This window comes from Schistocerca serialis, chromosome 3, assembly GCF_023864345.2.
Source record: "Schistocerca serialis cubense isolate TAMUIC-IGC-003099 chromosome 3, iqSchSeri2.2, whole genome shotgun sequence".
Classification (NCBI taxonomy): domain Eukaryota; kingdom Metazoa; phylum Arthropoda; class Insecta; order Orthoptera; family Acrididae; genus Schistocerca; species Schistocerca serialis.
The window spans coordinates 135409547-135432430 of NC_064640.1; the positions used below are offsets into that span (position 1 = coordinate 135409547).

Consider the following 22884-nt stretch of genomic DNA (forward strand, 5'->3'; position numbering starts at 1 on the left):
GCAACAGGTATGGTCGTAGCACGCAAACGGGTCCGTAACAGGCCCGTCACAGGAGAAGCGGGTGCAGTTGGTGTGTTAGCTGCTGTTGCCATGATCCCACACATGAGTACACGGGACATTGCGAGAGCCGGTGGACTGAGTCAAAGTAGTGTCATGCGCATATTGCATCGTCACCGCTTTCACCAGTTTCATGTGTCGGTACATCAGCAATTACATGGTGATGACTTTAATCATCGAGTGCAATTCTGTCAATGGGCATTAACAGAGAATGCGTTTCAGTTCTGTTTACTGATGAAGCAGGTTTCACAAACCACGGGGCAGTGAATCTACGGAACATGCATTACTGGTCCGTGGACAATCAAAAATGGTTCAAATGGCTCTGAGCACTATGGGACTCAACATCTATGGCCATCAGTCCCCTAGAACTTAGAACTACTTAAACCTAACTAACCTAAGGACAGCACACAACACCCAGTCATCACGAGGCAGAGAAAAATCCCTGACCCCACCGGGAATCGAACCCGGGAACCCGGGCGTGGGAAGCGAGAACGCTACCGCACGACCACGAGCTGCGGACCGTGGACAATCCTCGCTGGCTCAGACAGGCAGAGCGACACGACCGTGGACTGTAAATGTATGGTGCGGAATCATTGGCGACCACCTCATTGGTCCCCACTTCATTGCAGGGGCCCAAACAGTGCAACATACATCGCGTTTCTACAGAATGATCTGCCAACGTTGCTCGAAAATGTCCCACTGGAAACGCGTCGACGTATGTGGTATCAGCATGATGGTGCACCTGCACATTCCGCAATTAACACTAGGCTGACCCTTGACAGGATGTTCGACGGGCGTTTCATAGGACGTGGAGGACGCATAAATTGGCCAGCCCGTTCTCCTGATCTTACACGCCTAGACTTCTTTCTGTGGGGTACGTTAAAGGAGAATGTGTACCGTGATGTGCCTACAACCCCAGAGGATATGAAACAACGTATTGTGGCAGCCTGCGGCGACATTACACCAGATGTACTGCGGCGAGTACGACATTCATTACGCCAGAGATTGCAATTGTGTGCAGCAAATGATGGCCACCACATTGAACATCTATTGGCCTGACATGTCGGGACACACTCTATTTCACTCCGTAATTGAAAACGGAAACCACGTGTGTACGTGTACCTCACTCCTCATGGTAATGTACATGTGCGTCAGTGAAAAAGACCAATAAAAAGGTGTTAGCATGTGGACGTAATGCGCTGTTCCAGTCTCTTCTGTACCTAAGGTCCATGACCGCTCCCTTTGGATCCCTACGTAATTCGGTGCTCTCCGATACACACGATCGAACAGCGGAGGAGTTGTACTCAAGCGTCAACTTTAGGTTGCAATATCTCCTGATGTAATTAACATTTTACAGTGCAACAAACGGCACTGATTACGTATTTGTTTATATGTTCAGATGTGCTAACAAAACTAACGGAGTTCCATTTAAAAAAACGTAGGTCTGTGTTAAAAAACATACTTCCGTGCATTTTTTAATGGTTTGTATTAACCAATTACAGTAGCCCCGCTCCTCACGTTCGGTCTGTGGAATCGATTCGTCACTATTTGATGTGGTTTACGAAATATATCCAGCGGTAATGTTAGGTGACTCATCCTGTATACTGCTCGCGGGGGAACGCATTATACCTCAACTCAGCGACATTTGACAACATTCCATTTTTTGCTGCTGGTAAAGATCTCTCATGACGTTACTGTGACTACACACTCCAGGGTTCTGCGTCCACACACTTACTAAGTATTAGGGGAACTCGGGGCAGAACGGGATAGCGGGGCACAATGGGAAATTGCTCTTTTCTAGACTGGCCAGTGTTGCAACCTGTTGTATGGGCATGTAACTATTTCTCCGAATGGAATGGAAGTGAGGGCAGCCATTCTGATTTAGTTTGAAGTGCGAGATCTAAGTGAATTGTCCGTCACGTTACCGCTTGCGTTGTTCTAACGTTTGGTCAATTTCAACCCCAGGTAAGCTGTTAATTGTATACCCTAAAATGACACATTCCCTTAAAGTGCATGGCATTTGTTATACTTTAGTTATTTAATGCGTTTAAATACGTCAGTTATTACACTCCATAAAAGTTGTTAACCTCAAAAGTGCTCTTGGGGCGGATCGGGACGGGGCAGAATGGGATAGTGTCCCGTTCTGCCCCGTCATATTTTGATGCAAGTAGAAAGCAAACCCTGCCTGGATGTTCATGGATGCCAGACTCTCCCAACCAGCTATGTTCGCCGAACAACTCAGCTTTCCACATATCGCCCGAGGCTGTCATTCCAATCCCACTAATCTGTCAAAATACTCGGCGGACTACAAGACGAAAAGGAAAAACCGTCGTATTAACAGATTCTCCTTATACGAAGGAATTGCAGAATGCTGTCACACCTAAAGTAGGCCTACAGAAAGGAGGAGGGTGCACAAATATAAACAATGTCAGGACAGAGACGTCAGGTGCAATGCAACTTAAGGCAAAAATATCAAACTGTACTCCCAAAATAAAAAAAGGACATCAAAGACCTTAAGAAATATAAAAGGAAGAAGATGATGGACAAGAGAGAATCAGAGAGAGAGGGTGCTGAGTGTCTCTACTGTGGGGACTTCTATTCCGTTTCTAATGAGGGCTGGGTCGCATGCCCGAGTGGGCACACAGTTCATGTGCTGGCATAGACAGTGAAGATGAAGAGGAAATACTGATTAGTGACTATTGCCGAAAGGGCTAGTAGTTAGTGGTTTGGTGGTTATTAAGCATTGTACATTTTTCAGAATGACATTAATATATTTCTTATTTTGAAGAATGACTTTTTAATTGTTTATTTACACATTTCTTAGTCTCAATTGCCTGTTATACAACATTTTGTCATAGTTTAATACGATATTCGTAATTTAAATTCAACGTTTATGCAATAATTTAACAGAAAATACCCTTATCCAATTCAGCCCCGTGGGTGGGGCGGAACGGGAAATATGCAAGACTTTCTTTGAAAAATTGTAAAAAATGCAAAATGTATTGTTTTAAGTGATTTTAAAATTAGGTACGTTAGGTTACACTACAAGGTGTTTTTTTTATCACTTTAAGAAGTGTTTCCTTGTGTTCCCTTATTTTATAGAAATTGTTAAACATTAAGTTTCCCGTTCCGCCTCGAGTTCCCCTACAACATTTTTAGCTGCAGGTGGGAACAAAATCTACTCTACCAAAGTTATGTCACAGATGATATGAGCTGTTTTTCCTCAAATTCTACCAATATCTATAAGACTTAGAGTATGCTTTCTACAAAATTTTTGAACATCGATATGCTGAGATGGTAATTGCGCATAATATCAAAAGAGATTCTCATTGTTTCTTTTCTTGTTTTATCTACTGTAACGTGTTAGGTATGTGACCTGGAAAGGGGGGAGGGGTCTCCAGGTGTCGATAGTTTTGTTGCAAACCGACTGTGATCGTTTCACGTAATTCAGTTGTAAACAACGGCCTGGACTGTTCTCAATAGAAGGAAGATAGGCACATTAGGATTTAAGGTCCCGTCGACATCGAGGTCATTAAAGACATAGAACAAGCTTGGATTGTTTCAAGGATGTGGAAGGAAATCGGCCGCGCCCTTTCAAAGAAACCATCTCTGCATTAGCCTGGAGCGATTTATGGAAATGATGGAAATTGTCTTCCCGAACGCGAGACCAGTATGCTTACCACTGTGCCACCCTCCTCGGTTACTCTCAATAGAATTTTAAGGATGTGGGCAAGTATGTATCACAGAGGCATCCGCTTATGAATAAGGTCGTGTATTTAGCCAGTTGTAACGGGTTGCTTGGTTACTTGTTGCCATTGAGCTTATAAGCAGTTCGCTGTTAGAGCATCGCGATCTTTATGTTTACGATTTGTACGAGGTACTTGGTACCAGCTACTCATTTAACACTTTGACAACATCTCCAGCAACAGAACCACTACAGAAACTGGCCTGAAAATAATCAAGAGGAATAGCAAGCAGCAAGTCCTGGCGCTGTAAGGTAATTTCTACACACAAAGCAATGACGGAAAGAAGCGTATGTTAAATGATAGTACAGTGATTAACGACAAGAAAATGTTTAAATATCTGATCTGACTGCAAAACAGGATCCTCTTTATAGCGCTGTTACATAAACTCTATCTTCCATGCCTATACTTCGTCCTTTCCCACCACTCGCCCTCTTGGCACTAACGTTGTTATACCAGTATCCAAGCCAGTGTCTCCTTCTCCCGGCAGGGCATTTTCTAATTTCATGGACTGGACGTTAAAATTTTTATATTCCTTAATTCTCTTTATTTTCTGTGCATGGTCTACATAACTAAACTCTCTCTCTCTCTCTCTCTCTCTCTCTCTCTCTCTCTCTCTCTCTCACACACACACACACACACACACACACACACACACACACACACCGAAAAGTTCGAGAAAAAACCTCCTGAATATGAATTTGCAGACGTTACTTCTACGCCAACTAACTCGGCGTTTTTATAACATCGATAAGAAGGAATGTGAAAGTTTACTGTCAGAGGTAAGTGTTGTGGAGTAGCAAGACAGCCACGCCACGGAAGTAGCCGAAAGGCACGCGTTTAGTTCTCGCAGGCAAGAGATAGGTCTGTAACAGGATACGTAATGAATGCTATAAAGAAAAGTACGTAGCTTCTGGAATACTTAACTTTAATCCATCCTTGGTACATCGCTATTGACGATATAAGTGAGACCCCATAGATACATGCTATGTAAGGCTAATGGCGCCTTGCTAGGTCGTAGCCATGGACTTAGCTGAAGGCTATTCTAACTATCTGCTCGGCAAAGGAGCGAAGCTTCGTCAGTGTAGTCGCTAGCAAAGTCGTCCGTACAACTGGGGCGAGTGCTAGTCCATATCTCGAGACCTGCCTTGTGGTGGCGCTCGGACTGCGATCACACAGTGGCGACACGCGGGTCCGACATGTACTAATGGACCGCGGCCGATTTAAAACTACCACCTAGCAAGTGTGGTGTCTGGCGGTGACACCACAGTAAGTATGAGTAGTAACCTAACGTAACCTGCACAATACTTTATGGCAAGCGTTGTCAGTAACAGACTACTGGAAAGTTCTTAGGTTATTGATTTTCAAAGAATGATGGAGGTACAGTTTCATTTAACAGTAATCAAACTGTTCGGTAACGTCGATTTTAGCTAGAAAAGATCGCTGCGTGGAATGCTTCTCTTGTTCGATACAATTCCGCAGTGTCCAATAGTGAACAAAATGCGCGCATACCGATTATTGGACGAGGTTTATGACTTGATTCTAGGCTTCGCAGCAGATAAAATTCAACAAGTCATTCTTAACGGCATGAAATATTCAAAGCAACATCGTCAGTAAACACAGAGAGTGTTGTACGACCGCTACTGTTCACAACAGACGTATATGAAAAAGATCTGTTGGATGACGCCAAAAACCCTGTGATGCTGTTTGTGGCCCGTGCTGTTGTCTAGAGGAAAGATGTAGCGCTAGAATTGTGCAGACACTGCCAGTTGCCTCGAACATAAAGAAATGTAACGTATTGCGCATAAATAGGTGGAAGACTCATGCTTGTTCGATTATACTAATGATATTAAATCACAGTAAACAGTAAAAACCGCGAAATATCTAAAATTAACTGTCCGGAGTGACTTAAAACGCAGCTACCAAACACCGAGTGTTACTCCTAAGAGTCTTCAGGCGCATTTTCTCTGGTGTTGCAGCAGAGTTAGTTATTTAGTTACTTACATGTTCCATGTATCATTTTACAGGATAGATCGTAATGATATGGATGCAATTTCAGTTTTGCAATGTGTAGCTGGAATCAGCCCAAGCAAATACTGCTCATCATGTCTTTCATGCAACTTCCAGTACACAGAGGAAGTATCGGTTTCTTTCCCGTCCCAAACAAAATTATTTTTAAAAGCGGACTTTTATGTAGCCATTCCATAGAGAGGTACCAAGTTAGTCTAGTGCGATACTTGTTTTCTCGATGCATAATAACAGGAGCAGTAAAACACGAAGAATAACGAGTACTCTAGCAGCAGCTGAGCATTGCTACCGCATGGCGGTATCAGTTAGCGAGGGCCAAGTCGGTATCGCTTCTGGAGTACTGGTTATTCTTCGTGTTTTACTGATCTTGATAATGCAATGAGCATCCATAAGTAATGCAACACATTTTTTTCTGAAAGTAGGTTGGTTGTATTCAGGATACAAATAGACCATATTATTCCCCACTCTTTCGGCCACAAAACCCTATTTTTCAACATAAATCTTCGTTCAATGTGACCGCCTTACGTCACCTTTCTGGGATGGCATGTACGCCCACATGGTACCACTCTACTGATCGATGTCGAAGCCAACTTTTACTGCATCAATAACATTCCCATCATCCATGTATTGCGTTCCGTGGAGTGCATCCTTCAGTGGCCAGACAGATGAAAGTCGGAAGGTGTGAGATCCGAACACTAAGGTGAGTAATCTGGTTAAGAGAGAACACTCCAATGAAGTGACGATGTTCGACAAAAAATTTTCACGATTAGCCTCGTAACGTGCCAGAAATTCAGCACAAATGGTCTGTCGTTGCTCTTTATGGTCTTCTGTGAGGCATCAAGGAACCCACCTTTGAATACCCCAACTGGTGGAATCGTGTCTCAGCACTGCCAACAGAGATCTTCAGTTGTACAGCGATATGTTTGTCATCCATAGACCGCCTCTAATGAGAGTTTCCGCACGTTCTAACATTGCAGGACTCACAGCTATCTGCAGCCGACCAGCACGCGGCAGATCGAGCAGGTTTACATGACCTTGTTGCGATGATGACAGACGCCTCGTCCAACTAGTCACCGCGCTTTTATTCACTTCCAGATATCCGTAGACATTCTGCAAGCGCCTATGAATATGTAAGTCGTACATTCCTTGATCCTCCTTGGTGGGTCGTATCACCAGGCACTCTCTTATGGGTTCCTCTAATCCAAACTTGTCCCCGACTTGGCCTTTTTTGCAGGAAGAAATATATGAGTATATTGAACCAGTCGAGGTCCGACATGGCTGTGATTGCTCGCCTTCGTCGGGGATATTTCTTAATTCTGCTGGCAACAAAGGGGTCAACCCTGAATCGGCATCTACATCGTCTAGAGGAATAGATGCAATCGTGGACGAGGTGGATGTGGTCGTCATCATGTTTCCAGAGGATACTTTCTCCAGGGTAGACTGATGCGATAGAAGCAATTCGTCTACTAAATTCATCAACGTCGTCCGGTCCTCTGATGACAATGACATCAGTGTAATACCATCTTTCTGAGATTTCAGATAATCGCAAAAGTTCTGGCAACCAAACGATAATTGTGAACAGGAATCTTCGAAGTTCGTCAAACAATTCAAAATGGTGAATATGTATGTCCCTAAGGGTCCATCGGTGGCTCCCAACTGGCAGTGTAATCTCGTAGTGATCCAGATGAAGATTTTCAGCGTTGGACTCGTCACGTGTGCTTGAACCAGGGTGAAGATCGTTTGGAAGATGTCGGCCAGGGTCTCCATCAGAGGTCTGCAAGCAACATATCAGCCAAATCAGCATCGTCTTCCTCTGCACATTGCTTAATGAGCCACCACAACGTACACTTCTGAACAATGGACTATTTGCACAAAACATGCACCAATGACTATATTGTTTAATATGTGGCGGACAAGTTACACCATATGAAAATGATGGTGTCTTGCTTACCATATTAATTTTCATTCCAATAAGAAGTGGTTGCAGCAGTGCGTTTTGCCATGAATCGGATAATTTGTATAAACAGTTTTCACAAATAGTATATACGAAATGCTTGTAAGTAACTTCGTAAAAAAATACTTTAATTTTGAATCTACTTTGCCAGAATGTACTAATGTCAAAAGAAGACATTGTAATCAAACCAAGTGTTTCCCATGGAACTGGAATTCCCGCTCTTATTTTTGCACAAGCTTCTACTGCATCATTTACGATTTCACAAATCATGGGAACATTCTCACTTTTATTAAATATATAACATTCTGGCAACCTATACGAATTTAACATGAAATTAAATTTTGAAACCCGAAATTCCAATAGAATATCTTCCCGTGTAGTTTGTGGTAACTCCAATTGACAAACATCTAAGGCATTTTGGAGTCTTCCACAAACAGCAATTCGTGCAAGTTTGTACAAAGTTTCCATTGTAATAGAAGTGTACTTACTATTTCTGGCAGCTCGTTAGCGACAATAGAAGTTCTCGGAGTCGGTTCAGAGGACATGATGTGCTGTGCTCCAAATCACCCTCCTTATATACTAAAATTCGGGTACAGCAGGTTAGCAACAAATCCTGTTATCAACATGTGTCGGGCAACCTTTTGCTGGCGTGGGTGCTTGCTCAGATAATTGTCCTAAAAGGACAAATTATCTCGGCGGGACAGTGACGCCGCCATCGCGATCTTGGGACCCCGGGGGCCCCATTTTTTTTATCAGTTGCTGACCCTCGAATCGAAACATGACTGCGTCGCGTCGTTTCATGATTCGAGGGTCAGCAACTGATAAAAAAATGACAATAGCTGGAATTAGGAAGAAGGGGGGAGATTACACCGTACAATGCAAATGAGTGTATAGATAGATCCTTTGGACAAGTAATGGTTCGTATCTCAAGAAAACTCTTATTATTCATGTTATTTATTTAGTTTAGTGGTTTATGTTGGTTATTGTAGGGAGTAAGGGGGCTTTGTGGCCTCTTCCCACGTGCATCCCGCGATAGGACTACTATAGCAAGCAAATCAGAAAATTTCGAACTCTTACGTAGGTTTGCCAACAGTCGTTCTTCCCATGGAACATTTCGAATGAAATGGGAAAGGGGGAATGATACACTCCCAAAAGTACCTCCCGCCACAGACTGTAAAGTGTTTTGCAGGGTAGACAAGGTATCCCAGGAGAAATTGTCAGTGCTCAGGGATATTACAGAAACGCTCATTTGAAGCAAAAAGATTGATATGGTTATATGCCCTGTCCAGAACGGTTTCCGAGACAGAACACATTCGGGCTAGTAGCGTGCACGTATATGTCTTATCCACCCAGCCTCTTTGACGTTTCATTCCAGCCCAGCCTACCTCGTTGCTTTCAGCTCCTTTGCTCGGGATGTCTTACTGCCATTAAACTAGCCCGTTGAACGGGCAGTTGTACGTCGTGTGTCGTGAATGAAGTAATGTGAGGGACTGAAAATGTACCAGAGAGAAGCATACGTTAACTGTTCGTACATGCGCTGGCTAAAATGCCACCCATCTACACCAATGGAGGATTTGCAGATATGGTGTATGTTTACGGTTTCCGCGGTGGTAGTATTCCTGCTGCTATCGAAGAATACCGTCGGCGCTTTCCGACACTCGAATTGCCCGTTGTACAGTGTTTACCAAAGTTTTCAGGACACTACGTGAAACAGGTATTCTTCCAAGTTCCCATTTTTCTTCTGAACGTGTAGTTCAGCAACACGACCAGGAAGAACAACATATGGTTGATGTGCCTACCAGCACACGACAGCTTTCTGCACCCATCAGTGTCGCACGAACACGGGTATGGCGAACATTACATGCGGAAAACTTGTACCCATTTTATACGGAGCGTGTCCACAATATTCACATTGGTGACAGTGCCACACGACTTGAATTTCTTCACTGGTTAAATGACAATTGTCATTTGCCTCCATCAATACTATACACTGATGGAGAGAAGTTTACAAATAATAATCTTCGATGTTGTTGTTGTTGTGGTCTTCAGTCCTGAGACTGGTTTGATGCAGCTCTCCATGCTACTCTATCCTGTGCAAGCTTTTTCATCTCCCAGTACCTACTGCAACCTACATCCTTCTGAATCTGCTTAGTGTATTCATCTCTTGGTCTCCCTCTACGATTTTTACCCTCCACGCTGCCCTCCAATACTAAATTGGTGATCCCTTGATGCCTCAGAACATGTCCTACCAACCGATCCCTTCTTCTGGTCAAGTTGTGCCACAAACTTCTCTTCTCCCCAATCCTATTCAATACTTCCTCATTAGTTATGTGATCTACCCATCTAATCTTCAGCATTCTTCTGTAGCACCACATTTCGAAAGCTTCTATTCTCTTCTTGTCCAAACTATTTATCGTCCATGTTTCACTTCCATACATGGCTACACTCCATACAATTACTTACAGAAACGACTTCCTGACACTTAAATCTATACTCGATGTTAACAAATTTCTCTTCTTCAGAAACGCTTTCCTTGCCACTGCCAGTCTACATTTTATATCCTCTCTACTTCGACCATCATCAGTTATTTTGCTCCCCAAATAGAAAAACTCCTTTACTACTTTAAGTGTCTCATTTCCTAATCTAATTCCCTCAGCATCATCCGACTTAATTAGACTACATTCCATTATCCTTGTTTTGCTTTTGTTGATGGTCACAGGAAAATCTACACGCTACATTGAAAACCAATTTCCAAGTTCGTTTTTCGGTCTTTGTTTGTTGCGACACGATCGGAAACATATTAACAAGTCCAATCATTTTGAAAGTGCGAATTACGAGACAGAATTACTTGCAGTTTTTGGGAAATTCGTTTGTTGAACACATTGTGGACGTTCCTTTGGTCACATGGACTGCAATGTACTTCTAGTATGACAGAGCCCTTCCACATCCTACCAGATGGGTGAGGAAATATTCCAACCGGTCTTACGCTATCACTGAATTAGTCGTGGAAGTACAATTAACTAGACACAAAGATCACCAGACTTTACATCATTAGACTATTGTTTATGGGGTGGCATGAAGTCTGCGGTGTACAAACGAAAGATGAGTAAGTGAGTTGGATTGCTTGGTAGCATCATGGACGCTGCTGGCCTCATTAGGGAACGTGCAGAGGCACTCTAGGAACACAAGTTGTCCCAAGAGTGCACAAATGCACTGAAGTTGACAGGGGGCTGTTCGAACACTTATCTTGTACATCAGCTGTAATGTGACGTGTACGATAATGCTTAAAGGTGAATGTGTTAAAACATGTATTTTTCAAGTGCTGCATTGTAAAACGCGACTTGCAATGATCATTAACTGTTGTACATGCGTACATATGGAAACAAGACAATTTACTGAATAATACAGAAAATAAATGACAAAGTACATTAAATGTATTCTACATCGGAAACCTCTCGTAATAGGGCATATTTCGATTTGAAATTTTTTGTTTCAGATGATTGCTCCTGTTAAACACCTGAATACTGACCATATCTTCTTGGACAACCTGTGGATGTAAATTGGAGTATGTCACGTAAACAACAATTGTGGAACTGAAAGAATCTAAAAGAAGGGGCAAGTTTTGCCTTAAATAATGATATGGCTCCAAGCACTATGGGACTTAACATCTGAGGTCATCAGTCCCCTAGGCTTAAAACTACTTAAACCTAACTAACCTAATGACATCACACACATCCATGCCCGAGGCAGGATTCGAACCTGCGACCGTAGCAGCAGCGCGTTTCCGGACTGAAGCGCCTAGAACCACTCGGCCACCACGGCCAGCTAGTGATTTGGCATCATTTCGTCTAGTAAATTTGAATTTGCGTGATTTTCCGTGTTCGTGTTGAGTCTGTAATGCTTATTGCTTAGACGTATCTTACCGTACTTTGGTTCCGTCCATACCACATGACACGAACTGAGAATTTTGTGAGGCAGTGTGAGCACTAATTATTTCTCCCAAACGGGTGACTCCCTCTAATTAAAGGCACATCGGAATTAACGAGCAGTATTTGGTGCAATGAGTAACGCGGAATTATAATAGGGAGTGTGTATTTTTCCATAACTTACTCCCTGAACAACGACGCTAATGAGACTGCTTGAACTTCATCATTACATTGCGTACTTGTTTCAAATTACTTGGACAAGGCAATGCTGACCACTGACGCAATCTAGAGGAGCAGTTCCCAATATTAATTAACACACTATTCCCTACAGCGGGTCATACGCACCAGTCGACACAAACGCTGATGCATAATCTTTAATTTTTGTTGTCTGGTCGTCCTCAATTGCGCGTAGTATTCTATTGGTACTTGTCACTTTGGTTTTGCCTAATTGCAACTGAATGGAACGAATGTATCGTCCAATACGGGTTTTGCCTTTAGTATTTGAAAGGCGTTATCAGTGGCCTGAAATATATATATACACATTTGTGTTTACACTTTTTTCTCTTACATATTAGGTATGAGGTTATAAATAATTCTGGCACTTTCTGATTCAAATGGTTCAAATAGCTTTGAGCACTATGGGACTTAACATCTTAGGTCAGCAGTCCCCTAGAACTTAGAACTACTTAAACCTAACTAACCTAAGGACATCACACACATCCATGCCCGAGGCAGGATTCGAACCTGCGACCGTAGCGGTCGCGCGGTTCCAGACTGACGCGCCTAGAACCGCTTGGCCACACCGGCCGGCACTTTCTGATTGTGACGTAATAATTCCGTAGTTAAAATTTCTACTTATAAATTTCATAGATGCTTCTGTAGTTCTTGTTCCATTTCTATAGCTGTTCTTCTGTTTACTACTTCTAACTAAACTCCGACCGAACAGGCCTTGCAAGGCCCAACGGTATCGAACGGCCGCCGTGTCATCCTCTCAGCCCTCTGTTTACTACCATTAGAAATTTCATTCGCACACACTCATTTCCTTCATCTTATATTTTGGATGTTGTTGCCAACTGTTGAATTTTAAGTTAGTGTTGATGTGTGTCTGATCGTTTATCATCTGTTTGTTCTCTGCAGTGGCTTTGTGGATATTGTAGTTTTCCTCCTTTTGGATAAGGCATTTCTTGTGGTTAAATGATGAGTTTCATGTTTTCTTCTAAGTTGGTGGGATGATGGTTGTGGTGCTTTAAGAGCTCTGCAAATGTGGAATGTTTTGTTTCATACTTTCGATACTCGATGAGTTCCTTGTATTGCTTTTTAAAGTTCCTCCATGTCATGCCTATGCGTATGGCTGTCACGTATGTGTCGTGAATGAGTAGCGTGAAGTATGGAGAGTGTATAGCGAAACGTATAATGTTGCACAGTGTGTGCCAGTAAAAGAGTAACCTAACGTCAGCAGGAGGAACTGTGTTTTTGTGATAAGGTCGGTTGATTGATTTGGGAGAGGGGACCAAACAATGAGAGGTTATCGGTCCCGTAACTAGTACTTTTTGGAGATGACACGAGTGTTTTAATAAATCCGATTCCAGAAAAAGCAGCTGAAGATATTGTTAACGATGTCTTTCAAACAATTATTAAGTGGTTCTCAGAAAATGGACTCTCTCTTAATTTTGAAAAAACCCACTATATCCAGTTCTGTACACCGAATAAAGTCATACCGTCAGTTTATGTAGCATATGAACAGGGCTCAGTTATAGGGTAGATTTCTCCAAATTTTTGGGAGTTCACATTGATGACAACTTGAACTGGAATAAGCATATTACTGAGCTTCTCAAACAACTAAGTTCAGCTTCTTTCGCTTTTCGTATAATCGCTGGTCTTGGTAATAAACAGATCAGCCTTCTAACGTACTTTGCATATTTCCACTCAATAATGTCTTATGGAATAGTTTTATGGGGTAACTCACCACTTAGACATAAAGTATTGATTGCACAAAAGAGAGCAGTGAGAATAATTAGTGGTTTTCACCCAAGGACGTCAGGTAGGCACCTTTTCAAGGAGTTAGGTATTTTAACTGCACCATCAGAGTACATATATTCGCTAGTGAAATTCGTTTTAAATAATCCATCTCAGTTCGCGAAGAACAGTGATGTTCATACGTACAACACTAGAGGGAAAAATGACCTTTCCTATCCGTCATTGAAGATGTCAGTTGCTCAAAAAGGAGTACATTATTCAGCAACAAAAATCTTTGATCAATTGCCCAGCAACATAAAGTATCTGGCAGGTTTTAAATCTAGCTTAAAATCATTTCTTTTGGACAACTCCTTCTACTCCATGGACGAGTTTCTGTTTCAGAAATGGTAAAAAAAATGTACCTCTAAATGTAGCTGTGTGTGTAGAACTAAAAATTTCAGTAATATTAATATTAGCGCTATTCATGTGTGTATATATATCTTGTAATTTGACTTGTTCCACATCATATCGATAAAATAATCGGGAAAATTATCTACGGAACATGACCTAACTAAAAACTATCGGATTAGGGAAGGAAGTCGGCCATGGCCTTTCAAGGGAACCAGCCCGGCATTTGCCCGAAGCGATTTAGGGAAATCACGGGAAACCTTAATCAGGGTGGCCGGACGCGGGTTTGAACCGTCGTCCTCCCGAATGCGACTCCAGTGTGCTAACCACTGCGCCGCCTCTCTCGCTGTGGTAAGGATAGTGTGGACTACGTGACCATCAGCATAGGAGCAGAGGTCGGGAGGACAGCGCGTGATAGCGTGGCAGGCGCGTCATGCGAGCCTATATAAACGGCGCCGCCGGCGCTGCTGGGGACTCAGATTCTGATCTCAGTCTGCCTCAGACCCTGGAATTGCGCTACTGTGGCCCGGGACGCAACTTAGTTTCTCGTGGCACTTAGCTGCATAGGGTAGGTGCAGGATTGCCCAACACAGTCGATGTGTTAGTGCCTCGTAAGATTGGACGGTAATTTCCAATCCTACTCTATTATTCAGTCTCGTCCTTTTCGTACTGAGTTTCCTTATCTAAAAATATTCCAGCTTGTATTCTCAGGCACCAGGTTTACGAGTTGGACGAGCCACTTCAAAACTGGAGATAGCGTCAGCTCCCATCCTGGTCCACTCGCGAGCCACTACACAGCGTCACAACTTCGTTATTCAACTTTGTCTGTTCCTGACCTTTGGAATTTGTCCCTCTCGATAGTTGGTTGGTTTAAGTCTGCTTGCAGAGGCTACACAGTTTTATGTACTACATAGAGGACCTGTTTCATTAATATGTTTGGCACTCTTGCCACTGTGTGTGTTAATTTAGGTATGTAAGTCATAGAGTACCATGTACTTTGTTCCTGTTTGGTGTTATTATTGTGTATGTATGTTGGGTGTAATTGTGGGTTTGGGGCTTCTGAATTCTCCGCCTGTCTGGATATGTTGGATGTGTTGCGTTTGTTTTGTTTTTGTGTTCCAATTTTTTGACTGAGTTCTGTACTGCCTGTGTGTCATAGCCATTGTTTCCAACTATTTATGTAATTTTAAAATCTTAAACCTGGGTGTAATTGCAACAACTGTACGACAGTAAACTTGGAGAAGTTGAAAAAAAAAATCAGCCAACTAGTTGCAAATAAAGGTTCATTGGAACCCTTTACATAGGTTTCGACAATTTTAAAACTGTCTTCTTCAGAAGGCATAACGGATCTAGTTGAGCATGTGACGAAACAACGGCCATTATACCTTCTGATGAAGACAGTTTTAAAATTGTCGAACCTTATGTCAGAGGTTCCAATAAATCTTTATTTGCAAGTAGTTGGCTGATTTTCTTCAACTTCTCCAAATTTATGTGACTGTTCCCATTTCTCTTTCATAATTTCTCCTGATGAATGGAATTCTTTTTATTCTATATCACAAGTGAGTTAGAGCAGAGGATGATTGAACTTTGAATGTATTATTGTGTCTGTGGCCATAAGTTTTCTGTAAATGTTGAAATAATATGAGCCATTTTCCTTTTGTTATTGTTATGTCAGCCGTCCGCTGTGGCCGAGGGGTTCTAGGCGCTTCAGTCTGGAACCGCGCGACCGCTACGGTCACAAGTTTGAATCCTGCCTTGGGCATGGATGTGTGTGATGTCTTAAGGTTAGTTAGGTTTAAGTGGTTCTAAGTTCTAGGGGACTGATGACCTCAGATGTTAAGTCCCATAGTGCTCAGAACCATTTTTTATTGTTATGTCAACAAAATTCATTCGTCCTCCTTTGTTTTGTTTTCAAGCGTGAATTTTATGTTCAGATGTGCTTTCTTGAAGTTCGCCTATTTTTTCATTTGGCAAATAATTTCTTCTACATGTCTGCGCAAGTATACGATTTTAAACCTTTAATTAGTGAGTATCTTCTCAAATGTCTACTTTACTAAATGACTGATAGAAGTGTAGGCTAAGGTTCCTGGTGCTAGGGAATTCATGGACAGTCCATCACTTTGCAGATGATAATCATAATCAAACTGGAAGTTTCTTTCGTTGATCAGTTTGCTATTTTATACCGATAACTTCAAGTTAGTATCCTGGTGATTATTGTAAATAAACGTGAGGATGCGCGTATGAAGAACTGTATCTCATCGGGGCAAACTTAAAAAAATGGTTTTGCAGCATTTGTTTCCTTGTTTGTTGAAAGTTGCTCTTATATGACTAGCGCGGTGATAGTGCGCAGTGCCCAGTAAAATTATAAACAGCTTTTACCGTCTTGTATGAATCTCGAAATCTCGTTTACATGCGGCGACTGGGATCAAGATAAAGGAAAAAGTAGTCGCTATCACACAAAAAGGCACATATTTTGCCGCCAGAGAAGATAACGGGCCTCATTAAAGTCTCCTGCGCAAACATGTTTGTGAGGTTGATATTAATATACTCCACAAATCAGTCCCGAGGGTCATATAGAGAAGCTGGTACGGTAGATAGGCTGCGTACCGAACTGCCTCGGAACGTTCAGCAGCTCCAATATTATCTGCAGTAGAGATAAATTATAGCTAATAACTCTTCCAACTGTGATGTTATGAATCAGCCACCCGGATGCTCACACACTAGTTAGCACGTTTTGTTTTCTTTTACTTCTGTTTCCCGTTATTGTAGATACTGCAGTATTATATGGTCCAACTGGAGTGTTTATTGCGCTCTTGTGTATAAATTTGAGAAAGATCTACAGTAGTTATAAAAATATATAAAATCAATAAAGGAAACAACCGTTAGCCTCCACTCTCTCTCTTCCTCTCTCTCTCTCCCTCACACACACACACACACACACACACACACACACACACTTCCTTCAGTTTATTAGCTCTTTTACGTTGATGCATGTTTGTACAAAATGTGTGTCCTGTTTGTAAACAAATGTGTACATTGAGTCAGGGTACTCGCTGTAACGCTTTTGACAAAACAGTTAAATGCCCTTTTTCCTCTTCGCTCTCGGGGTCTCATGGCTAGGACGTGTTGTTGTTGTTGTTGTTGTTGCCGTTGTGGTATTCATCTGTAGACTGGTTTGATGAAGCTTTCCACTCTAGTCTGTCCTCTCCAAGTCTCTTCATCTCTGTATAACTACTTCAACCTACAGCTCCTTGAACCTGCTTTCTGTAGACAAACCTAGGTTTCCTCTGCAACTCTTTGTTCTCCTATTCGAATTAATACCTAATAACAGTTATTCGGTGTGTTGTAATAGTCAATACACTGTCTGCGCCTGGGCGCTCGTCCTGTTCGTTATTATCGAAGACAGAGCCAGTTTCGGACAGCTGGGGAAAGATGGCTTTGTACAACCTGAAGATGATGGGCTGGACCTTCCGTAATCTTACTGAATTGGTAGCGGTCTGGGCTAGGGGCGTGTGGTCAGCACTCCGCTCTCCCGGTCGTTATGATGGTTTTCTTTGACCGGAGCCGCTACTATTCGGTCGAGTAGCTCCTCAATTGGCAATCACGAGGCTGAGTGCACCCCGAAAAAGGCAGCAGCGCATGGCAGCCCTGATGGTCACCCATCCAAGTGCCGGCCACGCCCGACAGCGCTTAACGTCGGTGATCTGACGGGAACCGGTGTATCCACTACGGTAAGGCCGTTGCCACCTCTCTACTTAGGCCACCGTTAATTACTTTGCTGCCGAATTGACAGTGCCCGTCATCTACTTTTAGTGTCTCATTTCCTAATGTAATTTCCTCAGCATCACCTGATTCGATTGTACCAAGTTCCATTACACTCGTTTTACTTCTGTTGACGTTCATTTATAACTTCTTTCCAAGACTCTATCCATTCCGTTCAAATGATCTTCCAAGTCCTCTGCCGTCTCTGACTGAATTACGTCACTGGCAAACCTCAAAGTTTTTATTTCATCTTCCTGACTTGAATTCCTTTCCCACATTTCCCCTTCGTTTCCGTTAATGGTTACTTAGTGTATAGATTGAAACCTGTCTTACACCCTTCTCAAATACTGTTTCCCTTTCATGTACTTCGACTCATAGCTGCAGCCTGGTTTCTGTACAATTGGTAGGTTTCTGTTGACTAAATTTACCCCTGCTACTTTCAGAATTTCAAAGAGTGTATTCTAGCCAGTATCATTCTCTAAATCTACAAGTAGCTAAAAACATTCTTTGCTTTTCATCCATTTGTCTTCTAAGACAAAGTGTGGATTTAGTATTGTCTCCTGTGTTCTTAAATTCCTCCGAAATCATAACAGATCTACCCAGAGGCCAGCTTATACCATTTATTCCGCTCTTCTGAACATAAGTCGTGTAGTAATTTTGCAAGCGTGACTTATGAAACTGGTGGTCCGGTAATACTCATGTTCGTAGGGCAGAAGCCTCTTTGGAATTGTAATTGTTACGTTCTTTTTAATATGACGATAAGTCGGCTGTGTAATCTATCTTTCACATCAGATGGAATAATGATTTCACATTATATTACTCCAAGGATCTTAATAATTCTGTGAAGTTCCACGTTTCAGCTCCCCCTTGTTTGCTTAGTACTGGCATGCCACCTAATTCCTAAATATTCATACAGCTGCTTCTCTTTTCTCCAAACATTTCTTTAATTTTCTTGAAGGTGGCATCTATCTTCCCCATAGCAATCTCACTTCTGCAGCATTGTATTTCTCTTCTAGCTGTTCTTTGTTTGCCATTTTTAACTTTCTATAAATCGTATTTTTGGCTCGGTTTCCACTGATTCATTTGCAGAATTTTTATATTTTCTCCTTTCATCAGTTAAATTCAATATCTCGTGTGTTATCCAATAATTTCTACTGAGGGTTGTCTTTTTGCGTATTTGATCCTCTGCCGTCTTCATTTTTTACCTCTCAAATTATCCATTCGTCTTCCATTGTATTTCTTTCCTCTGTTTCTGTCAGTCGTTGCCTAATACTCACTTCAGTCTTCACCAGCAATCTGAAGTTAATGACCACTAAATTGGGATCATAGCCCACACTGCCCGTGAAAATGTTTTGCAGTCTAAAGCCTGGTTTCAAAACAACAGTTTTGCCATAAAGGACCTGGGATCTGTGTGAAACCTTCCAGTGTCTCCAGGTCTCTTCCACGTATACAACTTGCTTTCATGCTTCTTAGACAAAGTGTTATGAATGGGTGTTATGAATGGCCGAATCATGCTCTGTGCAAAATTATACTAGGCGGCTTCCTCTTTCATTAATTACACAATTTCATTTCCGTTGTCTTTAACTATCTGAATGATTTCCTAATCTCATCATACATTCTATCAATCTCTTCATCACCTGTGGAGCTTGTAGTCCTGTAAACTTGTACCGCTGTCGTGTGGGTCAGTTTTGTATGGACCTTGGCTACGATAATGCGTTCACCATGCTGTTCACGGTAGCTTACCCGCATTTCTATTTTCTTATTCATTGTTAGGCCTACTCTGGCATTACACCGTATGATTTTGTGTTGACAACCCCGTACTCACCTTTTAACGCCATGCGTCGGGACGCGTGCGTGTGTGTCCATCCTAGGCCTCAAACAAAGGAAAGACTAATAAAAAGAATAACTAAGTATTTTGATTACAGATTCACGACACTTTTGTACTGAACAACCCACTGCTGTATTCGTTTATTAGCTGTACATTTTATTTCAAGTTGCTTTAATTCTCAGTTGCATTTTATCCTATAAGCAAATATTCCAAGAGAAAAGGGGCATGATGACAATTATGCTTGACGTACTGTCAACAGATTTCACCTGTCATCATTTTGAGAGAAGCTGTTAATTTACTCAAAAAGGTGACAACTCTTCAGGTTTTAAACAATCCCTTCTTCTTCCTTGTGAAGGAATGGGAATCCAATGAGGACCGCTTTTCCGACAGATGGGACAGCCAAAATGTGAAGCCTACTACCCATTCAGTTTAAGCTATGATAACGGACCAGCAAATGTAGCTTTCTCTGTAGCGGACGCGTTTTGTTCTAGGTACTTGGCGCCTAACATTTAGTAATAGATTAACTGTTCATCACCTTGAACAGACGCCTCGTTCACACGACAGGCGTGACTATCTGGCGTTACGGCCGCAGACTGATGGCGAAAACTGTGCGGTGAGATTGTACTGTGACCTCCCCTTCTGTCACCTAGATAGGTATTTTGTGGTTCAGTACTTCATCGAAGTCACACAACCTTTCTGCACCTAGCACTGTATTGGTGTGTGTATGTTGCAAGTACATTACTGGCCATTAAAACTGCTACACCAAGAAGGAATGCAAAGATAAACGGGTATTCATTGGACAAATATGTTATAGTAGAACTGACATGTGATTACATTTTCACGCAATTTGGTTGCATAGATCCTGAGAAATCAGTACCCAGAACAACCACCTCTGGCCGTAATAACGGCCTTGATACGCCTGGGCATTGAGTCAAACAGAGCTTGGATGGCGTGTACAGGTACAGCTGCCCATGCAGCATGAACAGGATACCACAATTCATCAAGAGTAGTGATTGGCGTATTGTGACGAGCCAGTTGCTCGGCCACCATTGACCAGACGTTTTCAATTGGTGAGAGATCTGGAGAACGTGCTGTTCGGGGCAGCAGTCGAACATTTTCTGTATCCAGAAAGGCCCGTACACGACCTTCAACATGCGGTCGTGCACTATCCTGCTGAAATGTAGAGTTCCGCAGGGATCGAATGAAGGGTAGAGCCACGGGTCGTAACACATCTGAAATGTAACGTCCACTGTTCAGAGTGCCATCAATGCGAACAAGAGGTGACCGAGACGTGTAACCAATGGCACGCCATACCATCACGCCGGGTGATACGCCAGCATGGCGATGACGACTACACGCTTCCAATGTGCCTTCACCGCAATGTCGCCAAACACGGATGCGACCATCATGATGCTGTAAACAGAACGTGGATTCATCCGAAAAAATGACGTTTTACCACTCGTGCACCCAGGTTCGTCGTTGAATACACCATCACAGGCGCTCCTGTCTGTGATGCAGCGTCAAGGGTAACCGCAGCCATGGTCTCCGAGCTGATAGTCCATGGTGCTGCAAACGTCGTCGAACTGTTCGTGCAGATGGTTGTTTTCTTGCAAACGTCCCCATCTGTTGACTCAGGGATCGAGACGTCGCTGCACGATCCGTTACAGCCATGCGGATAAGACGCCTGTCATCTCGATTGCTAGTGATACGAAGCCATTGGGATCCAGCACGGCGTTCCATATTGCCCTCCTGAACCCACCGATGTCATATTCTGCCAACAGTCATTGGATCTCGATCAACGCGAGCAGCAATGTCGCGATACGATAAACCGCAATCGCGATAGGCTAGAATCCGACCTTTATCAAAGTCGGAAACGTGATGGTACGCATATTTCCTCCTTACACGAGGCATCACAACAACGTTTCACCAGGCAACGCCGGTCAACTGCTGTTTGTGTGTGAAATATCTGAAAGTTTTCTCATGTCAGCACGTTGTAGGTGTTGCCCCCGGCGCCAATCTTGTGTGAATGCTCTGAAAAGCTAATCATTTGCGTATCAAAGCATCTTCTTCCTGTCGGTTAAATTTCGCGTCTGTAGCACGTCATCTTCGTGGTGTAGCAATTTTAATGGCCAGTAATGTAGCTTGATGTCAAGATTCTTCGCTTTCTCACGGCGTATTAGTTGATCGAACAATCCACGGATCTATTGTCGGTTCATAGCGTGTTACGCAAACGATGAAATACTGGGACAGCATCGTAAGAGGGGCCATCGAAATACACAGCAGGGATTGTCTCATCAACCGAGACTGCGGCTGTAGCCTTAGCAAGGCTTGGGAACCAGCAGTGAGTCTAATTAAGAAGACACTCAGCAAACAGAACCAGCCGGCAGCCAAAGCGGACGGAGTGCTTAGGCCGCCTACATTCACGCTTCGTAGACGGGACGTCCCGCCGAGCGCCGCCGGCCACAGATACCGACGCAGTCGCCTCTCAACGATGCCAACGCACGTCTTCTGCCGTGGATCGAGTAGAGAGCAGCCCGAAAGGGAAGGGGATATAAGTCGGCCGTTCGCCTCAAGGAGGTCAGTTTGTCACCACGCCTGATGACGGCGATATGTCTGATCGCCGAAATATTTTTCTCGTTGGAGAGTCATGAAATGGAAGCAGTGGTTGGGAAGGGATTGAGACAGGGTTGTAGCCTCTCCCCGATGCTATTCAATCTGTATATTGAGCAAGCAGTAAAGGAAACAAAAGAAAAATTCGGAGTAGGTATTAAAATCCATGGAGAAGAAATAAAAACTTTGAGGTTCGCCGATGACATTGTAATTCTGTCAGAGACAGCAAAGGACTTGGAAGAGCAGTTGAACGGAATGGACATTGTCTTGAAAGGAGATGAACATCAACAAAAGCAAAACGAGGATAATGGAATGTAGTCGAATTAAATCGGGTGATGATGAGGGAATTAGATTAGGAAATGAGACACTTAAAGTAGTAAAGGAGTTTTGCTATTGGGGGAGCAAAATAACTGATGATGATCGAAGTAGAGAGGATATAAAATGTATTGATTTAAGTGTCAGGAAGTCGTTTCTGAAAGTATTTGTATGCAGTGTAGCCATGTATGGAAGTGAAACATGGACGATAAATAGTTTAGACAATAAGAGAATAGAAGCTTTCGAAATGTGGTGCTACAGAAGAATGCTGAAGATTAGATGGGTACATCACATAAC

The 22884-nt window shown here is 42.8% G+C and overlaps 1 pseudogene; it reads right to left on the reverse strand.

The window, feature by feature from the left end:
- Nucleotides 1-17699: 17699 nt before the first annotated feature.
- On the reverse strand, nucleotides 17700-17817 carry LOC126471926 (5S ribosomal RNA; annotated as a pseudogene).
- Nucleotides 17818-22884: the final 5067 nt, after the last annotated feature.